A 19,132-nucleotide genomic window follows, 5' to 3' on the forward strand; every position below is an offset into this window, starting at 1 on the left:
CGAGCATTCACCAGATGGTCGACGAAACGGCCGGGGCCGAATTAATGAGCTTCATGGATGCCTTCAAGGGGTACCATCAGATCATGATGCACCATGAAGACGAGAGCAAGACAGCCTTCGTGACCCCGGATGGGCTGTACTGTTACCGAGTGATGCCGTTCGGCCTCCGGAACGCAGGAGCGACCTACCAGAGGATGGTCAACATGCTCTTTGCCGATTTACTGGGCCGAACGATGGAAGCTTACATCGATGACATGCTGGTCAAGAGTCGGGACCGATCCGACCACACTCGGGACCTCCGGGAGTGCTTCCAGATCATGAGGAAGTACCAGTTGCGGCTGAACCCGACCAAGTGCACATTCGCGGTTCAGACCGGCAAGTTCCTCGGCTATATGATGACCAAGAGAGGAATCGAGCCTAACCCGGCCAAAGTAAAAGCGATTCTGGACATGCAACCACCTTCCACCGTTCGGGAAGTCCAGCAATTGACCGGTCGGTTGGCAGCCCTCAGCCGGTTCCTCTCCAAGCTAGCCGAGCGCGCTTTACCTTTCTTCAAGGTATTGCGGAAGGTTAATGGATTCGTCTGGGACGAAGAGTGTCGAGCGGCTTTTGATGAGCTGAAGGAATATCTCATGTCACCGATCGTGTTCTCAAAGCCCGAGCTCGGAGAAGAGCTAGACGTGTACCTCGCCGTCTCCGATCGTGCAGTAAGCGCAGTGTTGTGCCGAACCGATCCGGAAGGGGTCCAGCGACCGGTGTACTATGTAAGCCACGCGCTACATGGTCCCGAGCTCCGGTACTCCCGGCTAGAGAAGGTCGTCTATGCCTTATACGTTGCCGCGAAGAAGTTGGCTCCCTACTTCCAAGGTCGAGCAATTCGCGTGTTGACCGATCAGCCGATCGGGCCAGTCCTCCGAACTGCTTCATCATCCGGTCGCCTCGTCAAGTGGGCATTAATGTTGACCCAATACGCGATCGAATACCGACCGAGACCGGCTATTAAAGGTCAAGCTCTTGCGGACTTCTTGGTCGAGTGCACCGCCCGGGATACCCGGCCTCCTGAGGTTGCGGATCCCGAGGCTGAGTGGTGGTCGCTGGCTACAGATGGGTCAAGTAGCAAGAAAGGGGCAGGAGGAGGAGTGGTGGTCACAAGCCCGGAAGGATTCAAGGTCTATTTTGCTCTCATGTACCAGTTCCACCCGACCAACAACGAAGCCCAGTACGAAGCGTTCATTAACGGCTTACAGTGCGCTCGGGACTTGGGGGCTGAATACATTCGAGCTCAGACAGATTCCGCGCTCGTGGTCGGGCAAGTTCTCGGGGATTATGAAGTCAATGGAGAGCGTCTGCAGCTTTACCGAGATCTTGCCATGGAGAAGCTTGCTCAGTTCCGGGGGTATACCGTCCGACACATACCCCGATTGGATAATGCCGACGCAGATATTTTATCTAAATTGGCTCAAGATGCCCCGGAACACATGTCGAAGATAGCTCGAATTTTGGTGGTCCCGAGACACAGCATTCATCGTCTACCGGTCAATCCAATCCAACCGGTAGGAGACAATTGGATCACCGATCTGAAGGAGTACCTCGAGCACGGTCGACTCCCAGACGACCCCCAGCGTGCTCGAAAAGCCAAGCTGAGAGCCCCAAGGTTCCAAGTCTTGGACGGTCGTCTATATCGGCGATCGTATGGAGGCCCCCTCATGCGTTGCTTGACCGCGTTTGAGGCAGATTTAGTCATGAAGGAGCTTCACTCGGGAATTTGTTCTTCGCACCAAGGAGGCCGATCGCTTGCCCGTCGTATCATGCTAATCGGGTACTATTGGCCGTCCCTCCAGCTAGACTGTGAAAAGTTAGCTCGGGAATGTGAGACGTGCCAACTGTACGCCCGGATGCCTGGACGACCGGCAACCTTCTATCAGCCAGTCACGACCGCAATTCCTTTCGCTAGGTGGGGGGTAGACATCTTGGGCCCCTTCCCTCAGCTCTCTGGTCGGAGAAAGTTCGTGATTGTCGCCATTGATTACTTCTCCAAGTGGATAGAAGCCGAGCCCTTAGCCACGATTACCTCTCAGCAATGTGCTCGTTTTCTTTGGCGCAATGTGGTTTCCCGCTTTGGCGTGCCCGTGCATCTCATCAGCGACAACGGTCGCCAATTCGTAAGCCAATATTTCCAGAGTTTCTTGGCCACGATCGGGACAACTCACGTTCGGTCGTCGGTGGCTTACCCTCAGGGAAACGGTCAAGTGGAGAACGCGAACCGGACGATTTTGGAAGGTCTGAAAAAGAAGTTACACTCAGCTGGTCGTAGTTGGGCCGATGAGTTGCCATATGTCTTATGGACTTATCGGACGACCCCGAGGGAAGCTACTTTGGAGACCCCTTTCGCCCTGGTTTATGGAGCTGAAGCCCGACTCCCGATCGAGGCTTGGATCCCGACTGATCGAGAGAGAACCTACAATGCGGAGGAGAATGAGCATGCGATGGCCGTAGACCTCGATGCGGTCGAAGAAAAAAGAGAGCTAGCCGCTCGGCGCATGGCCGAGTATCAGAAGCGAGTTAAGAGTTCTAAAGATGTTCGGGTCAACCCTCGATTTTTTCAGGTTGGAGATTATGTTCTACGACGAAGGGAGGCCAGTCAACCTTTAGAGGGCGGAAAATTAGTTCAAAATTGGGAAGGGCCGTACATCATCAGTGCGATCATACGGCCGGGTACGTATCGGCTGGAGACGACAGCTGGTCGGGTAATCGAGGGGACTTGGAATTCCGAGCACCTCGTTATGTTTAGGCATTAAGCCTATTTTTTGTAACTTTTGACGAAGTGGGGGCTTGACCTGCGAGTAGGTCCCGGTCGTCGGTTGTAATTAAGCTTTATGATTGTAAATACTTGTTTAACCGCCTGCGAGCGGGAAGGTTTTAATGTATATACGATCGGTGATTGTTCGACTGCTTGCATGCGGCGGCCCGGTCGGTTATTTTCTTTACCTTCAGTGCACGCAGATCAATTTAACTTCAAGCTACACCGACCGGGCGAATTTATCGACCGGTCAAACGCGCTCCACATCGGCGGACATTCGAGTCACGCCACCGGTCGGGGAAGTCAGGAGCATATAGCATAATTCCCCGATCTGATCGCTTCTTGTCCACTATTGCACTCACTCGTGCCATGAGAGCACAATAGTGTGGGGGCTGGGATGAAGGAAGTATTTACAGGCCCGTCGTTCGGAAGTATCCCGACCATAGAGGCTTGAAAGTATTTACAGGCCCGTCGCTCGGAAGTATCCCGACCGTAGAGGCTTGGAAGTATTTTGACAAGGCCTGGAGACCGGGTAAACCCGATCAGGTTGGCTAGTTTGATGTCGAAATCTCGGATGCACGACCGGGCCATAAAGCCCTAAGGTCGGCCGTCGAACGGATCGAGCATTAAGGGTCGGCATGTGCATGACTAAAAGTAAAAAAGCAGAAAGAAAGACGAACAATATAAGTTTGGCAAAACAAGTTTCATTGATTGAAAAAAGAGTGCCCGGTACAAATTCGGGACCGGGCTCCCGATCAATGTTTCTACAAAAAGAAGAAGCCTATTCTACTTCTTCAATTCCTGAGCTTCGGCAGCTGCCTCCTTCCCGCTCGAAGTGGCCGCCGATGATGCCCCAGGCTCGCCCGCCTTTTCCTTGGGAGCGAAGGGGGAGGGGCCGGGGTCGGCTAGGTCCGGGGGTAAAGCCGACAGGACCAGCTGAAGATCCTCCCCGTCGAGAGCTTGCTCCAACCGGGTACGGGCCCGCTCCAGCATTTTGCGCTGCCCGGACTTGAACGCCCATCGGCCGAAGGAGACGATCAGGTCCTCTCCGACCTTAGTTCCCCGGGCCGCCGTGAGAAACGCTGAGCCCGACTCGCTGTCCTTGAAGACAGTCTGCACCAGCTCGCTCGGGTTATCGAGCCGGGCCTTCAGCTCTTTCGCCTCCCCGATCGCCCGTTGGGCGACTTTCTCGGCGAGGGCCCGGTCTTCCTCTCTCTTTTTCAGGCCCTTCTGGGCCTTCTCCAGCTCGGCCTGGATGTCCTTGATTTCCTTCAAGCGACGAGCGGCCGTTTTCTTGTGGTGGTCGGCTTCTTCGGCCAGCATGGCCCGACCTTGAAGGAGTTGGGCCGCTCGGGAAATCTGCAGTACAAGAAGATGTTCGGCGTTAGCCCGGTCGAAAACACTTGCACATAAAAGAGAATTAATGGAAGAGAGCTTACCTCGGCCAGATCGTAGCCAATCTTCTCGGCCACTTGGGTCGGGGTCATCTTCCCCAAATCCTCCTTAGCTGGCCCGGCGTTGCCGATCCGGGCCAGTATGGACGTAGCGGTCCCTTCTCGCCCGACCGAAGGGCTCGGGCTGCGTTGTTCGCGGCGGCGTTTCATGCCGCCCACCTCGGTCACGCCTCGGTCGGGGACCTTCTCCTTGCCCCGGGTGATCAGGACGTCGGAGGGCTTGACGATAAAGCCCTCGCCCGTCGTCACGGTCGAGGTACTTAGTGGGCGGGCCGTCGGGATCTCCTTTTCCCCGGCTGGCTTCGCCTTCGCCTTCTTCTTGCCGCCAAGGGAGATCTTGGCGGGCGGGGGAAGGGGGGCATCTTCGTCTCCGAACTCCATGGCTGCAAACAAAGAAGAAAGTTAGTCAATTCGGGACGATAAAGAATGTACGCACAGAATGCTAAGGATCGGGAAAGAAGTTAGCTTCAAGCTTTTACCCTTCCTCTTGCCCCGAGCGGGCATCCGTGCGATTGTTACACCTGCCGGCTCGGGCTTGTACTTCTCGCTCTGGTCGTAGACCGAATCGGGGAGCCGGGCCGCCTCGTAGCACTCGGGCGATTTGAAGATGCGGTATTCGTAGATCTCGCCCGAGATCTTGGTCACGGCATCGATGAGGGTCGGGGTCTCGACTGGCGTGACTTGTTTTCGAAAACGCTGACTCCAAACCCTCTCGACCGGGAGGATCCACGGATCGTATTTTACGGAGAAGATCCGGTTCTTCCACCCCCGGTTGTTCCCGGGCAGCCCTTCGATCGAGCATCTATCCGCTCGGGATTGTATCATCAGAAAACCTCCCCCGTACGCGGCCGCTAGCACCTTCACTTGGTAGGCGAAGTTGAAGAGTTCCATGGTGCAGGCCACGTCGTGTCGACGGCAGATCTGGGGGAAGCACGCGATTATTCGGTACGCGTTCGGGAAAATCTGCCCGGGCATAACTTGGTAGTAGCCCAAGAATGCTGTAAGAAGGCTGGAAAAGGGGAATGTGATCGGGGCCATTAGCGAATCGTAATGCAGCCCGATCCATTTCCCTTGGTGCCGCTCGATGATATTCCCGAGCTGTCTGCTGGTATCGAATTCGACCCGACCAGCAAGAGTTGCCGCGATTTTGCTTGCTTCTCCTTTTTGTCAGCAAGCTCTTCTGGCCTTCAACGCTCTCGCTATTGAGGAACGCAAACCCGTCCCCGCCCGTCGGCGCCGGCCCGGTCGGGTCCTCTTCGTCCCCTTCGGCCTCGTTGGCCCGGTCTCCGCCCTCGTGCTCGGCTCGAGGGTAATCCCCTATTACCCTCGTGGGCGTTTCCCTAGCGCCTTCGTCCGGGAGTGTCCGTCCGCTCGTGGACGTTTCTTCGCTCCCCGACCCGCTGGAGCTCGACCCCGAGGTCCCTGACGAGCTTGATGACCCTGCTGGCTCGGGGGCTTGGTCGGGAGTGGGCTGTGGTCGTCGTTCAACCTCTGGGGAGTAGGACATGATGTCCACCTCCTCGCTGAGGTACTCGACCTCCTCGTCATAGTCCGCGATCGAGGCGTTCTGGCTGTCAGAATCCGTCATTTCGATCTACCTAAAGGTCGGTCGGGGTTAGTAAGGGACTTGAGACGTCCGGGACAGTTAGTTGGCCTATCAGTTCTACTTATAAATGAAAGCGCAAAGTAAAGGGAGGGGTTGAGAATTTACCGAATGGAGGAACTTTGCGGTTGAAACCTTGAAGTTTCCTTGCTCGACTGCCTTGTTAAGGTGCTCTGCTCGGGACTCTCTGAGGGTACCGACTGCTTCAGTGGATTGAGGAAAGTTCAAATGGAGGCCTCAAGGGCCTATTTATAGGAAAGCATTTAGGCGGGAAACCAATCCACTTGCGTGACACGACCCGCACTAATTCCGAGGCCAGCAGTGGCCGACACGTGGCGAGGAGGGGAATGACAGCTGGCCGGTCGGTTTAGTGGCCGACGGTTGGACTTCTTCATCCCGGCCCATTTTTTCCCGAACGATCAAAAAGGCCCGGGCTGGGGGGCTCTTGGTAGGGAATATCCCGACCGACATAGCTCCACCACGACCGAGAAGCCTTTGTCTTTTTCTCTTTGTCTTTGCAGGTAACAGGTCGGGCTTCGTGTGAAGAACCCGGTCGGGGGCCGACCGGGAGTTGCCCGAGCGACGGTGTCGACCGCCGAGCGGTAGCCCTTTGGCGAGAGAGCTGACGAAAGACACGTGGCGACTCTCTACGACGACAGACAGGGCACCCGGGAGGATGACACGTGGTGGCTACGTGGAGAACATGCCGAACGACTGGAATCCTGTCCCCGGCATAGCGGCTATAAATACCCCCAGTAGCTACAGTGTAGTGGACTTTTGGACGATCGATAGGTTGTTGTTAGAGAATCCCGACCGCAGTCAGTCGGTACTCAGGGCAACCAAGTAGATTGTACTTAGGGCCTCTACCGTGATCAATAAAGACGTTTACTTGCTTTAATTGGTCTCGAGTTATTTCATATTGCTTACGTATAATTAGCAGTATCAGTGGGTATGTGGACATGACTTTCTATGATTTATACCTGCGGCGGCAAGAGCCGTACTTAACTTGAGATACTCACCCCCCATGTCTGATTGGACACATTTAATCGAGGTGGAGAACTGTTTTTCCACCAAGGCACGGAACCTAGCAAATATTGAGTACAAATCTGATTTAAGATGCATAGGATATATCCACATAAATCTAGAAAAATTGTCTATGAAGAGCACGAAGTATTTGTGCCCATCTACAGACGGAACCAGTGCTGGACCCCATATATCTTGAAAAATTAACTCTAGAAACTTGGTACTCGATTTTTCCAGTCGTGACAACGGGAAGCGCGCAGACTTGCCCATCTGACACGCAGTACACAATTTATTTAAAGATTGAAAAGACCCTACAACTGGACAGGAAGATAGAATTTGTTTTAACACACGGGAGTGTGGATGCCCAAGGCGTTCATGCCAAATCTCTGGAGAAGCTTTGGCTGACACAAAAGCTGCCGGTTTGGAGAGATTCAACGAGTACGTCGCTTGTGTGCTAGGACCCCTAAGAAGTGTTTGCTGGGTGGAACGGTCCTTCACAACAAAATAATCGGGGTGAAATTCAAAAAATACGTCATTATCTTGAGTAAATTTTTGAACAGAAAGAAGTGACGCACGCAATTTAGGAACATGCAGCACTTGATTTAGTAACAGTGACCGAGACTGAGATTTAAACGAAACAGAACCAGTGTTTTTAATGAGCAAACCTGACCCATCTCCGACATGGAGCGACTCACCACCAGCATACGGTTCGACTCCGACTAGGCCATCAGCGTTGGGGGTTGCATGAGTGTTAGCTCCCGTATCCGGCAGCCAAACATTGGAGAAGGGAGCAGTGCCGATATCATTCTGCTGAGGTTGGTAGACCACATGCGCCTGAGGTGGCGGATGTGCAGGACGTGGACCGCCAAAATCCTCGAACCGCCGGTAGCAAGTGAGAGCGGTGTGACCAGGTATGTCACATATCTGACAGCGTATGCCACCGCGCCCCCGTTGTCCTCTACCACGCTGGCCACGGTGGTTGCGTCCACGCCCTCTTCCGCCTTCGGACTGGCTTCTGGAAGTCGACGGTTGATGTGCTACCATCGCGACAGCCGGAGATGGAGCATGCTGTAGTGTGTCTTCAGGAAATAGATAGCTGTGAGTGTTGAGAAGATCCGCCACCGCTGGAATGGTAAGCGGAGCAGACTTAGTGGTTAGGGACGCCACCAGTGACCGGTATTCCGGTCTAAGCCCCCTGAAGATGTGCAGATTCTGCTCATCCAGACCAAGAGGACGGCCGGCTTGCGCAAGTTGTTCTATCAGAACCTGTGCCCGCCCCAAATATTGAGAAGGTGTGGAGTCACCTTGTTGAAGCCCCTGCAACTGAGTTAGTAAACTCAACGTACGAGAACGGGAAGTAGAGCCCAGAGCCGTCTCTGCCGCAACCCAGACACCTCTGGACGTGGAGTGTCCGATCGCCAGGTAAAGAACTTCCTCCGAGAACGAGGAAAACAGCATGCTCAAGATTGATTGATCTTGCTGGACCCAGGCGACATGAAGAGGATTCACCGTTGGAGTCGCCGTCGAGGTGGTGGCGGCAACGAACTCCGGCGGGCAGGCGTTGGTACCATCGACAAACCCAAAAAGATTTTGGCCTCGTAGGAACGGCACTAGCTGCGCTCTCCAGAATAAGCAGTTCGTGGCTGTCAACTTTAGGGATACGTAGTGGTGAGCCTGGTGAAGGGCATTGGGCGGTCGCTGATCGGCGACCGTAACTACGTCCGGCGAGGGGGTGGTCGTGGCTACTGCCTCGGTGGTGACATCGGTGGGGTTGGCCATAGGATCGAGAGTAAGGCTGATACCAAGTGAATTAAACTAGTGTCTGATATTTATTCTGCGTAAACATACAAGAGTATTTATAACTAGTCTAAGCACCACAATAGGTGGAGCAGAACAAGATAAGTTGAGGACTCTAACAACTCTAAACAACTTTAACCAATAAATATTTAATTCAAAATATGTGCACCAATATGGTAAACCTGCAAAATGGACATTAGTGTTTTGTCTACCACTTCTCTCCCGAATACTCGATGGTGCTTGTATTCTGAACACGGGAGCTGTGGGAGGACTATTTTGCTTAGAAGCCTACATGCCATCAATGTAGGCAGATATTCAGTTAATCGTAAACTGAATATCCTAAGTTGCTTAACAGATTAAGTCATTAATTGACTCAATCTCCTACTTGCACCACAACCACCCAATAATACAATATATTATATATTGTATACAGGGAAAATACTTACACGTCAAACAGGCCCTCTTTCCCAAAATGGGTGATCAGAGTGGAGTAAGTGTACTTATTGGGTGACAGCCCTCGTTGGCGCATTTCATCGAACAACCTATAGGTGAGCTGTCATTGCTTCGCCCAGAGCATGTTACGCAGCATGACGTTGTACGCAAACATGGATGGAGTGTACAGAGCCTCTTCTTTGATCCAGTCGAGCAGTGCAAGCGAGCGTTGCCAATCGGCTTCGCGCGAGAGGAGGGTGACCATGAACTTCATTAGAAGTGTTCGACCTTTGTGCGGTGACATCAAAGCGTAAAGCTCGTGCCCGTTGCTTATCTTGCTTATTGACAGCAGCAGCTCCTCCATGTCGATGCCGCTGTCCAAGAACGCCAGCTGCTGTTTCCAGCGGTACGGTGTGGTTCTTGGTGACGACGACAGCGGCAGCTCAGCCGTCCTCCTCCAGCATCTTTTGATGAATAAGTAGCGGAGAATGTCAATACGATGAAGTGGGTCCGAAGATTCGCGGATTTCACACCTGCCTCTGTATACGGTCTGCTCTGTTGCACCGTCGACGAAGAGAAGATGGAAGGGGGAGGGAGCAATCGTTATATCCTACACCACGGCGCACATAGCACTGTGCGCCGCGCGCCTCCCAAAACGACTTCGTTTTGGGGTAGTGTTGGGAGGCGCGGTAGGAAGTTGCTGAGATTATGTGTATTTGTTCACAATGTTATGTGTATTTGTTCACAACGTTATGTGTATTGGTTCATACAGTTATGTGTATTTTTTATACAATTATGTACATTCTTTTTATACAATTATGTACATCCGAATCAGAAAATTTGTGTGTATTATGTTAAGAGTTGATGTGTATTATGTTAAAAGTTTATGTTTATTATGTATTATGTTAGATTATGTGTATTATCTTTTAAAAAGAGTATGTATATTTTGTTATATAATTATGTACATTCATGTATAACATTATGTGTATTCTAGTATAACATTATGTACATTCTTGAACAGCGGGTTTTTTTTTTAAGAAAAAACTACTGCCATTCACTGGGGCGGGAAATTTCAAAAAAAAATAATAATTAAAACGACGTCGTTTTGCATCTGGGCGCATAGTGCAACGCGCGTCGTGGTGTAGGATATAAATTGCCGGGAGGGAGAAGAGAGGGCATGAGGAAAGTGGCTGAGGTCCATGGTCTTGCGCTGAGTAAGGGAAAAGACGCTTTTACCCTTCAAATTGACGTCTACTTAACCAGGATTTGGCGGAAGGACCACAATTGGAAAAATTTTAATAGTCAGGTGGTTAAATTGTCCAAATTAAAAGTCAAGGACCCATTGTGGAAAATCACCATACTCAGAGGACTATTGCTGGAATTAACTCATTAATTTGTTCTCCAAATGCAACAAAAAGATATGTATATAGACTTTTAGGGGACATTTGGTTCACGGAATGTTAGATTACCTTAGGGAATGTTAGATTGCTGGGAATGTTAGATTACTGGGAAGGTTAGATTCCTGTATTTGGTTTAAAACTAATATATGTAAATAAGACAACGGTAATAAGATAAATTGATTAAAACGTCCAAATCCCAAAATTAGTAATAAGACAAGGGAATGTGAGATTACCTAAGAAATTGGAGGGTATCTCACATTTCCTTCCAATAGCTAAAAATTTAATACGGAGGTTATCTGGCATTCTCTGGGAAAGTTACATAACCTGAACCAAACATAGGAATCTTATATTACCAAGCAAATATAACCTTGGTTATCTTATATAACCTGAACAAAACGCCCCCTTAGAGAATTGAAATTTGCGCTCAGTGTTGAAAGTGTAGAAATAAGTTAAGATTAGGAAGACTTTGGTTTGGGTTTGCAAATAAGAAGAAATATGTAATTTGTATTAAAAGGGAATTAGTTTCAATTTTTTTTTAATATAATGTTTGTTAAATATTTTCTTTCCATTTTATGTTGAAAATCATATTATGTGTTATTAATAATGAAAAAATTTTAAATTTAAAAATTCAAAAGTATTTTTTTTTTTAGAAAATTAGAAAGTAAAAAACTTATATTTACATTTTTCTAAAAAATAAAATAAAATCAAACACGTGTCAGTACGAGAAGCAACAACCTATCAAATAGGTTGGTTTAGGACTCAATTAAACATTTTAATTGGTTTAGGGGGTCGAATGAAGGTTGTTTTACTTAGGTGCTTAATTTCACTATCATTATGATTTAGAGGGACCAATTTCACCTTTTTCCTAAATTATATTGTTGGTCCTTGTCAAGTAAAATATCTAGGAGAGGGGTATAATAGATTTTTTAATAGCTTTTAAACTTTTAAACACAACTCTAGGTGAGCTTGAGTTTATGAAATCAAAGCTAGTGAAATATGTTTCCTTGAAGCGAAAGTCTTAAGCTTGTCTAAAAAAATCATAGCAAATGGTTTGTTATTTTAACGTGATTGTGTGTAAATAACTAAATATGAAGTAGGTTAGTTTTCAAATAATAAATGAGTAATAAAAATAAAAATAAGACACCATAAATTTTTTTATAGTGATTTAAAAAATACTTCTTATTCCGCTCTTCCCCTTAACCCAAGAAGGTTCCACTAAGTATTGCAATGGATCGGGGTGGATCGGGAGGGGGGGAGGGGGGGGGGGGACGGGGCTACATCCATCACCCAACCCACCTTATATTTTCTCCATCCACCCCCACCCCCAACCCGCATCAGGTGTACTGTTTCAAAACCCACCCCCACCCCACCGGGTGCGAGTGCCCACCACGGATACCCACCACTTATTATCTTATTATTTTTTTCAAAAAATAATATTTAAATTACTTACACATAATAAAATAATAAAATTCATTAGTGATACTAAAACATAAAATAATAGAATTATTTAAATATAATAACTAAATTGTTAATTTCTTAAAATAAACTTAGTAGTTTAGATATAAAATAGTAAAAAGATACACGAAGTTATATAAAATTTTATAAATAACTACATACTAGTACTTATTTTAATATTATATATACATACATATATATATATATATATATATATATATATATATATATATATATATATACACACACACATGGTGGGTCGGGTTGGGTTCTAGGCGGGTTTTGTACATAGAACCCAAATCAAACCCGACCCACCGCCCACCATCACCCAAAAAAAACCCGATCCATGCAGGGTGGATTCGGGTGAATATTCGTGGGGCGGATTGAAATTGTCATCCCTATTAACACCACTATTTGGCTATATTTACCCCATCTTATTCCATTTTATGCATATTATGGGTTGTAAAGTTGTGAACTACGACTAATTAATTTGTGTATATTTATCTATAGTTACACCATTTACACAACAAAGGGCAAAAAGAGCATTGGAATTTTTGGATTAAGGAGTTAAGGAACGCGTTGGATGGAAGATGGGGAGATAATAAGTTAGGGTCCGTTTGGAAAGCAGGAAAATATTTTTTGAAAAATGAGTCATTTTTCGCTTTTTCGGAAAACATTTTCCTTTCTCGTCTTTGGCTGCACAACAAAAAACTGTCTTTATGTGTTTGGTTCATTTTCTGAAAAATGAGGTAGAATTGTATAATTAGACATTTTATATAATTAATTGTTTTGTTTAAAATTAAAAAATTATAATAATATTTATTTTTTGAAATCAAATAATATTAATTATTAAAAAGTTTAAAAATTAAAAAACAAAAAAAAAAAAAAACAAAAAAAAAAAAACCAGAGAGAACTTCTCTCTGGCTGGTTTCCGGTTGCGAAAACCAAAGTTCCTCTCTCGAACTCACCAGTTTTTTTTTTTAGGTTTCGGGCGGAAACCAGACCACAGGTTTCCGCCGGAAACATTGTGGTATGTGTAACACCCTCGATTTTCAGCATAATTTAAAACCATTAAAGCTTACGAAATAAGAGCAAGTCTATCATTAATACCCAAATAAGCGGAAATCAAACATAATAGTGTAGGGGTGTTATGCCACATCTAAGCTTGAGAACCTAGATGCACATGATACTAACTAGCTAATCATAATCCATAAACATCATCCGAATACAAAATGGCTCACATGTCGTCAAACTAAGGCTAATCACTAACTAAACTAGGAACTGCAGCTCCGTCTAGCGCGCTCACGAGCCAACTAATCTGTACCTGAAAAACATGCGGTGTAGCAACCGTTAGCGAATAATGCTAAGTATCACATTCGCACGCGTTGAGTACAATATATGTATAGATATAAGAAAATCATTTTTAGACTTGGGAATACATCATTATAGTCCTAAACAACTCTAGTTTTCAAATCAGGATGAGGACTCATGACATATCATTAACATCGACACGACACGACACATTACGATACAAGCATGCAAACCATGACCACAAGACAAGACAACAATAAGAAACACAATAATAGACCACGACCATAAGACACGTCCATGTTCCAACCTTTATGCCGCTCCAACCTTATATCAGTTCTAACCTGTACCTCCAGACCACCTTGTACTCCATCAGCCTTATCCCTCCGGAGCAATGCTCCTCTCTAACATGACCTCCAACATACCGCCGATCTCTCAGCACACGCAGTGCCATTACATAAACCTGATTGTACCGTAGCACAATAATCTAAGCACACGTAGTGCACATAGCATAGGTACCGCAACACCGTAACATAAGCACGTGCAGTGCATCATACCACCAACATATTGTTTTCCACCAATCTCATATCTTTTCATCACCCATGGACATAACACCACATTCAAGACTCAATAACAACCTCATCAAGGGGTAACCAAGGAAAGGGAAGAACATACAAATAGACTCACAACGACATGTGACATCAATCTAAACATACGACCTACGGGGAATAACATAAACCATACTTTGGACCAACACAATACAAGTTTAGACCTCACGCATAAACATGACTCACAAATCCTATTTACGGTACTTAGGACATCATTCTAGACTCACAAACATCAAGGAGGACACTTCGGGGCACGGGGATCGACCAACGGAGGCCGACCAAAAACCGCACCGCACCGTACCAGCGGGTGGACAACCACCCGCCGGCGGTGCCCACTGTTCCAGCGGGTGGTCCGGCGGGTGGCCGTCTACCCGCCAGCTACCCGCTGGAACGTCACCCGTCGTCCGGCGGGTGGTCGGGTGGGGGTTCGTCCCCCCACCGACTACCCTCTGGAACAACTCTTCTTGGCTAATTTCCCACCTCAAGAATTCACCAATCTTGCCCAAATTCAAGTCCGAACCCACCCAAAACTCACATCAACAATTATAGGGACTTAAATACACATAATAACACATCGAATCTACATTAACGAACCCTAGACACAAGCTCTAGACATGCCCAAACACAAGAGTACGCATATAATTGTTCAAGAACATCAAGAATATCAAGAAACCACCATACAAACCCTAAATACAAGCTCTATCAATGCATAATCAAAAGATCACACATACCATCATTCAAGGAGGCCAATAAATCATAAAATAGCAAGAAAAATAAGTTTTGTAAGACATGAGTTACCTTTTAGCTTAATTAAACTTCTTACGACTCCTAAGATTCTTCCTCAAGGTTCTTTCCCATCGATCTTTCCTAGGCTTGGTGATGGAGAATTCTTTGACTATCTTTTTTTTTTTGGGGGGGGAGGGGGGGGGGGTATTTTCGAGTGAGAGGGAGAGGGATGGGTGAGAAGGGTTCTAATTGATCCCTGGTTCCTCTTAAAAAGGTTTAAGATTCCTAATGAGAATCTAAATAGTATTGGGCCTACCTTCTTTATTCTAACGGGTTTAAAGGCTTAAATACAGACAAGGGTCCACGGTCCACCATGGACCATACCAATTAATTAAGGGATCCCGGCCGAATTAAATCCTTTTTAGCTACTCCTTACGAAATTAATTAAATAATTAATTCGGGTTTAAAGGGTAAAATTACGGGTGTTACAGTATGTTTGACGGAAGTCATTTTCCGCCAAAATGGCGTGGTTTTCCCCAATCAACGAAAAATATTTTCCGTTGGCTGGGTTTTCCAATCCCATCCAAACATGAGAAACTCGGAAAATGATTTCCAGAAATCATTTTCCGGGTTTCCAAACACAGCCTTAGTTGCATGTACATAATATGTTAATTGTAATAGGCACCTAATTTATTAATTGCAGATAGTCAATGTATATAATATATTGGAGTTAATTCCAGCAAAGGTCCTCCGACTATTGTCATTTTTCAAATTTAGTCCTCGTCTTTTAATTTGGACGAATTAAACCCTTGACTATCAAAAACATTCCTTCTTTAGTCCTGCCGTGAAACTAACGTTATTTTGTTGTTTAAATCAGGGGTAAAACAGTCTTTTCATATACTTAGTGTCTTCTTCCTCCATTTCTTGCCATACCATTCTCTGCACATCACCGCACTCAACTTCGCAATGCCTAATCGTGTTAAAGTGGCATCGGAAAACGTCTCGCAAATGGTGCTGTAGATTTCCTGACAGTCACGGAGGCATCCAATCGACCTTAGCCCCCGCGCAATGGACCGGAGATCATCCAGGACCAAGCTTGTGGGATCAATTTCAAAGCAGAAACCAAGAGAATAGCTACGTGTGGTAAAAGAATATGTAGTGGGACTGGCTGAAACGGTTTGTTTGGTGCTGAGAACATGATTGAGCATGGTTTCGAACTCGTCCAAGAGCTGCCGCCGAACAGTCCCAGCTTCCCAGCTCCAGCTTTGCATGAACTGCTGAATTATGTAGTCTACAGCCCAGAGATATTCACGATTTCACTCCGGCAACGTCGGAAGATCATTTTGAGCCTAAAGCTATCGCCTTGTGCACATTTGGGATCATACTTTAGGACAATCCCCCTCGCTCTGTCATCATCCGTCTTTACCACTTCCATTTTTACAGATTACAGTGTTGAAATCGGATTATTTTATGCGATGAAATCTTTTTCTGTATAATATAGGGAGTGAAATATTAGATGCGTGTTCATCTATTTAACTAGTTTTTGTTCTTGATTTCTTGTTCAGCCATTAAAGGGGGCAGAAAAGAAGTCATCGGATCCATTGTTTCAACATATTACAGGACAAAAATGAGGAAGAAGAGGACCAACACGGCTTTACGTATTATAGGTTCTTGCAAGGTCAAGGGTCCAACAAGAATATAGACTTGAGTGCAGAAAATTGCAGGTGTTTACAATTTAGTAAAAAAGCTAGTAGAGTCTATGACGACTCGACCAGAAAATGGTTTAGAACAACTCTACAACTAAGTGGAAAAGATCATTTTGATTGAAATTAAAGATGGTGGAGGCCAGGCGAAGACTTGAAAGCTCGCATGTTGTTAGTATGTATGTATTTTTGCTTAGATTTTTTGTCAGACTTAGTGTTTATAAGAAAACTGTTGGACTGACTAATTCTGAAGTTGAAGAATGGAGAAATGACGAGAAGAAACCTAACTAAGAAGAAAAACTATGGAGTTTTAGGTTGAAGACTATGCATTATCGGCATATATATTCCTCCAGGAAGTGAAAGAAGACAAAAAGCAAATGAAAAGACTGTTTTACCCCTGATTTAAACAGCAAAATAACGTCAGTTTCACAGAAGGACTAATGGAGGAACAGTTTTGATAGTCAAGGGTTTAATTCGTCCAAATTAAAAGACGAGGACTAAATTTGGAAAATCGCAATAATCGGAGGACCTTTGCTGGAATTAACTCTAATATATTGACTGCATATACATAATTTGAATGTCATTTTTGAACCAAGATATAAAATGCAAGTCCATGGTATAACTTGTCGTCATCACTAAGTAGAATGAAGTAGCTGCTACTTATAATTCATGGGCAGAGATACCTGTGATTGCACCAAACACAACATGTGACCAGTTATGCCAAAAACATCAAAATACTGAAAATAGCAATACACAATATTAATTGCAGGTTTACAGCATGTAAGATCAAGGAACTTACACACACACACACACCAACTTTTGAGTACTATATGAGATACACTTCAACAGAAGAGGGTGCTACATTACATATTGAATCCCTGCATTATATCCCTCACATTATTTCTCACAATAAACTTATTAGGATGCCACCCGGTGCTGGACTTGGCTTTTCACCAACCCCTACCCAACAAAACTGAAGCAAGAAGTTGGGTTAAGATATATATCTGGTGCAGTCTCCCTGCCCGCCATGTTTCCCTTCTGCAGTGTATGAGCAATGAAGGAAGAGTTCATCAACACGACAGATCAATCTAGTTTTAAACAAGTCACAAAGAATCTGCAACTCTGCTTCCTTTAGCATTCATCATGAGGACAACAAAGTCTCCCTCGCTTACAGTTTCTTCCAACCACTGATCAAAATCAAACCCTTTTTCTTCATCCATTGGTGCACCAACAAATTCCTCATCATCACTGGGCAAAGAAATCTCTTTTCCTGACAGTGTTGGATGATAAACAAATGTGACACCGGGAGTCTTTACATACAAAGAAAAGGCAAAGGTATTGTGATCAATGACGAAAACATCCTAGTGGAAAATAGGGTAAAGAGGTTTTAGCATTGTTTTAATAGCTCCATTTCCAGCACAAGAACTGGCACAGAAACTCTATCAAAAGCTCTAGAGAACACAAAATCGAAATAATTATCCTCAAACTCTATGTCATACACAAATTTCTTCCTCATAAAGGAGAAAGACGACATTACATTGATGCTAAAAACATTAGAGAATCCTAGTTCATGTAATACCAACACGGTTGCATCAGCTCCTTCAATTCCCTAACACAAAACGCCTTAACATTTGAATCCAAGAAACCATTCCCAATCACCTCGATAAACACATTCTTTAATTTGTCAAATTTTTGTTCTCTATGCACAAAGCAAGAGACATCCCAAACAGAGGAATGTATATGGGATTGGGAAGTAAGGTGAAATTGAAATTGAAATTGAAATACGGATTCAAGCCAAAGAGCTCAGGCTTTCGAAGCTCAGTGGCAATTTGAAGAAAGGAAATGGCAATCAGAGCAACCCAAAACATGAATATTTTGAGGAGCAAGCGCCTCATGAACGAACGAAATCTTTAGATAATATAATTAAGAAAGGTGAATATTAATAATAAATAAAAGAATAAATCAGCCTACATTGATGTCACGTATAAAAAATGATTAAAATCGCAGCTGAACCTTGTAATAAACTATCAAGGCTGCCTACGTACCCAGGTTTTGATATTGTTGAATTCTGGGATCAAGCAAAACATAGTTCTTAGATTACAGAGTTTAGTTTGGCTGGCTACAATATTAATATTTGGACTTTGGCTTTGGCTTACTACGTTGGGCTTTCAATCATTCTTGATAGTTGCATACAGTTGTCGGACATGACCGCACGGGAGGCTTGGCCTTACTGCGACCGTGGCAGCAATGCTTCTTAGGTTCAGGGAAATCTATCTTCCTCTTCTTGGCCGCCTTCTTTTCCGCTTCTTCTTCTTTTTCTTCAAGGTACTTGCAGATTTGAGGAAGATAGATTTCCCTGATTCCGGGGATGTAAAGATTCTTTACAGGCGTAGAAGTAACCTTCAATAATTCATCATCGTCTTCAGAGTCAAAACCCAAATCATCTTCGGAAAACAAGTCATGAGTTAAATTAGCTGGATCCTCATCAAACAACAACTTCACGATTATGCTTCTATGCTTCTTAAGCTTGTCAGGGACAATCAAAGCCGCAACGTTCACTGCAGCTTCGATCAACCCCACCATATCTTACTCTTTCTTGATGCCGAACGTAGCCCTAAACACACTTTCAATATCCATTGATCAAGAAAGGAAGGGATTATTGACAGACACAGTGTACTTCTAATATTTCCTTCCGACTTGAACACGTTTATATTTATTGACAGATATATTAGGAACCGACCCGAGGGCGCGGACAAGAACGGGTCCCGGGGCGGCGCCACGTACCCGCCCTGGACGGGGCCTCGCCACGTGGCCCCCGCACGG

At 45.7% G+C, this 19,132-nt stretch overlaps 1 long non-coding RNA gene across 1 annotated transcript; it reads left to right on the top strand.

Moving 5' to 3' along the window:
* Positions 1 to 11,469: 11,469 nt before the first annotated feature.
* On the top strand, positions 11,470 to 17,313 carry LOC109170913. The gene is made up of 3 exons (XR_002052497.1): positions 11,470 to 11,479; positions 16,762 to 16,769; positions 16,987 to 17,313. It is a non-coding gene; the product is annotated as an uncharacterized LOC109170913 (long non-coding RNA).
* Positions 17,314 to 19,132: the final 1,819 nt, after the last annotated feature.

The sequence above is a fragment of the Ipomoea nil genome, unplaced genomic scaffold (genome assembly GCF_001879475.1).
Source record: "Ipomoea nil cultivar Tokyo-kokei standard unplaced genomic scaffold, Asagao_1.1 scaffold3377, whole genome shotgun sequence".
NCBI lineage: Eukaryota > Viridiplantae > Streptophyta > Magnoliopsida > Solanales > Convolvulaceae > Ipomoea > Ipomoea nil.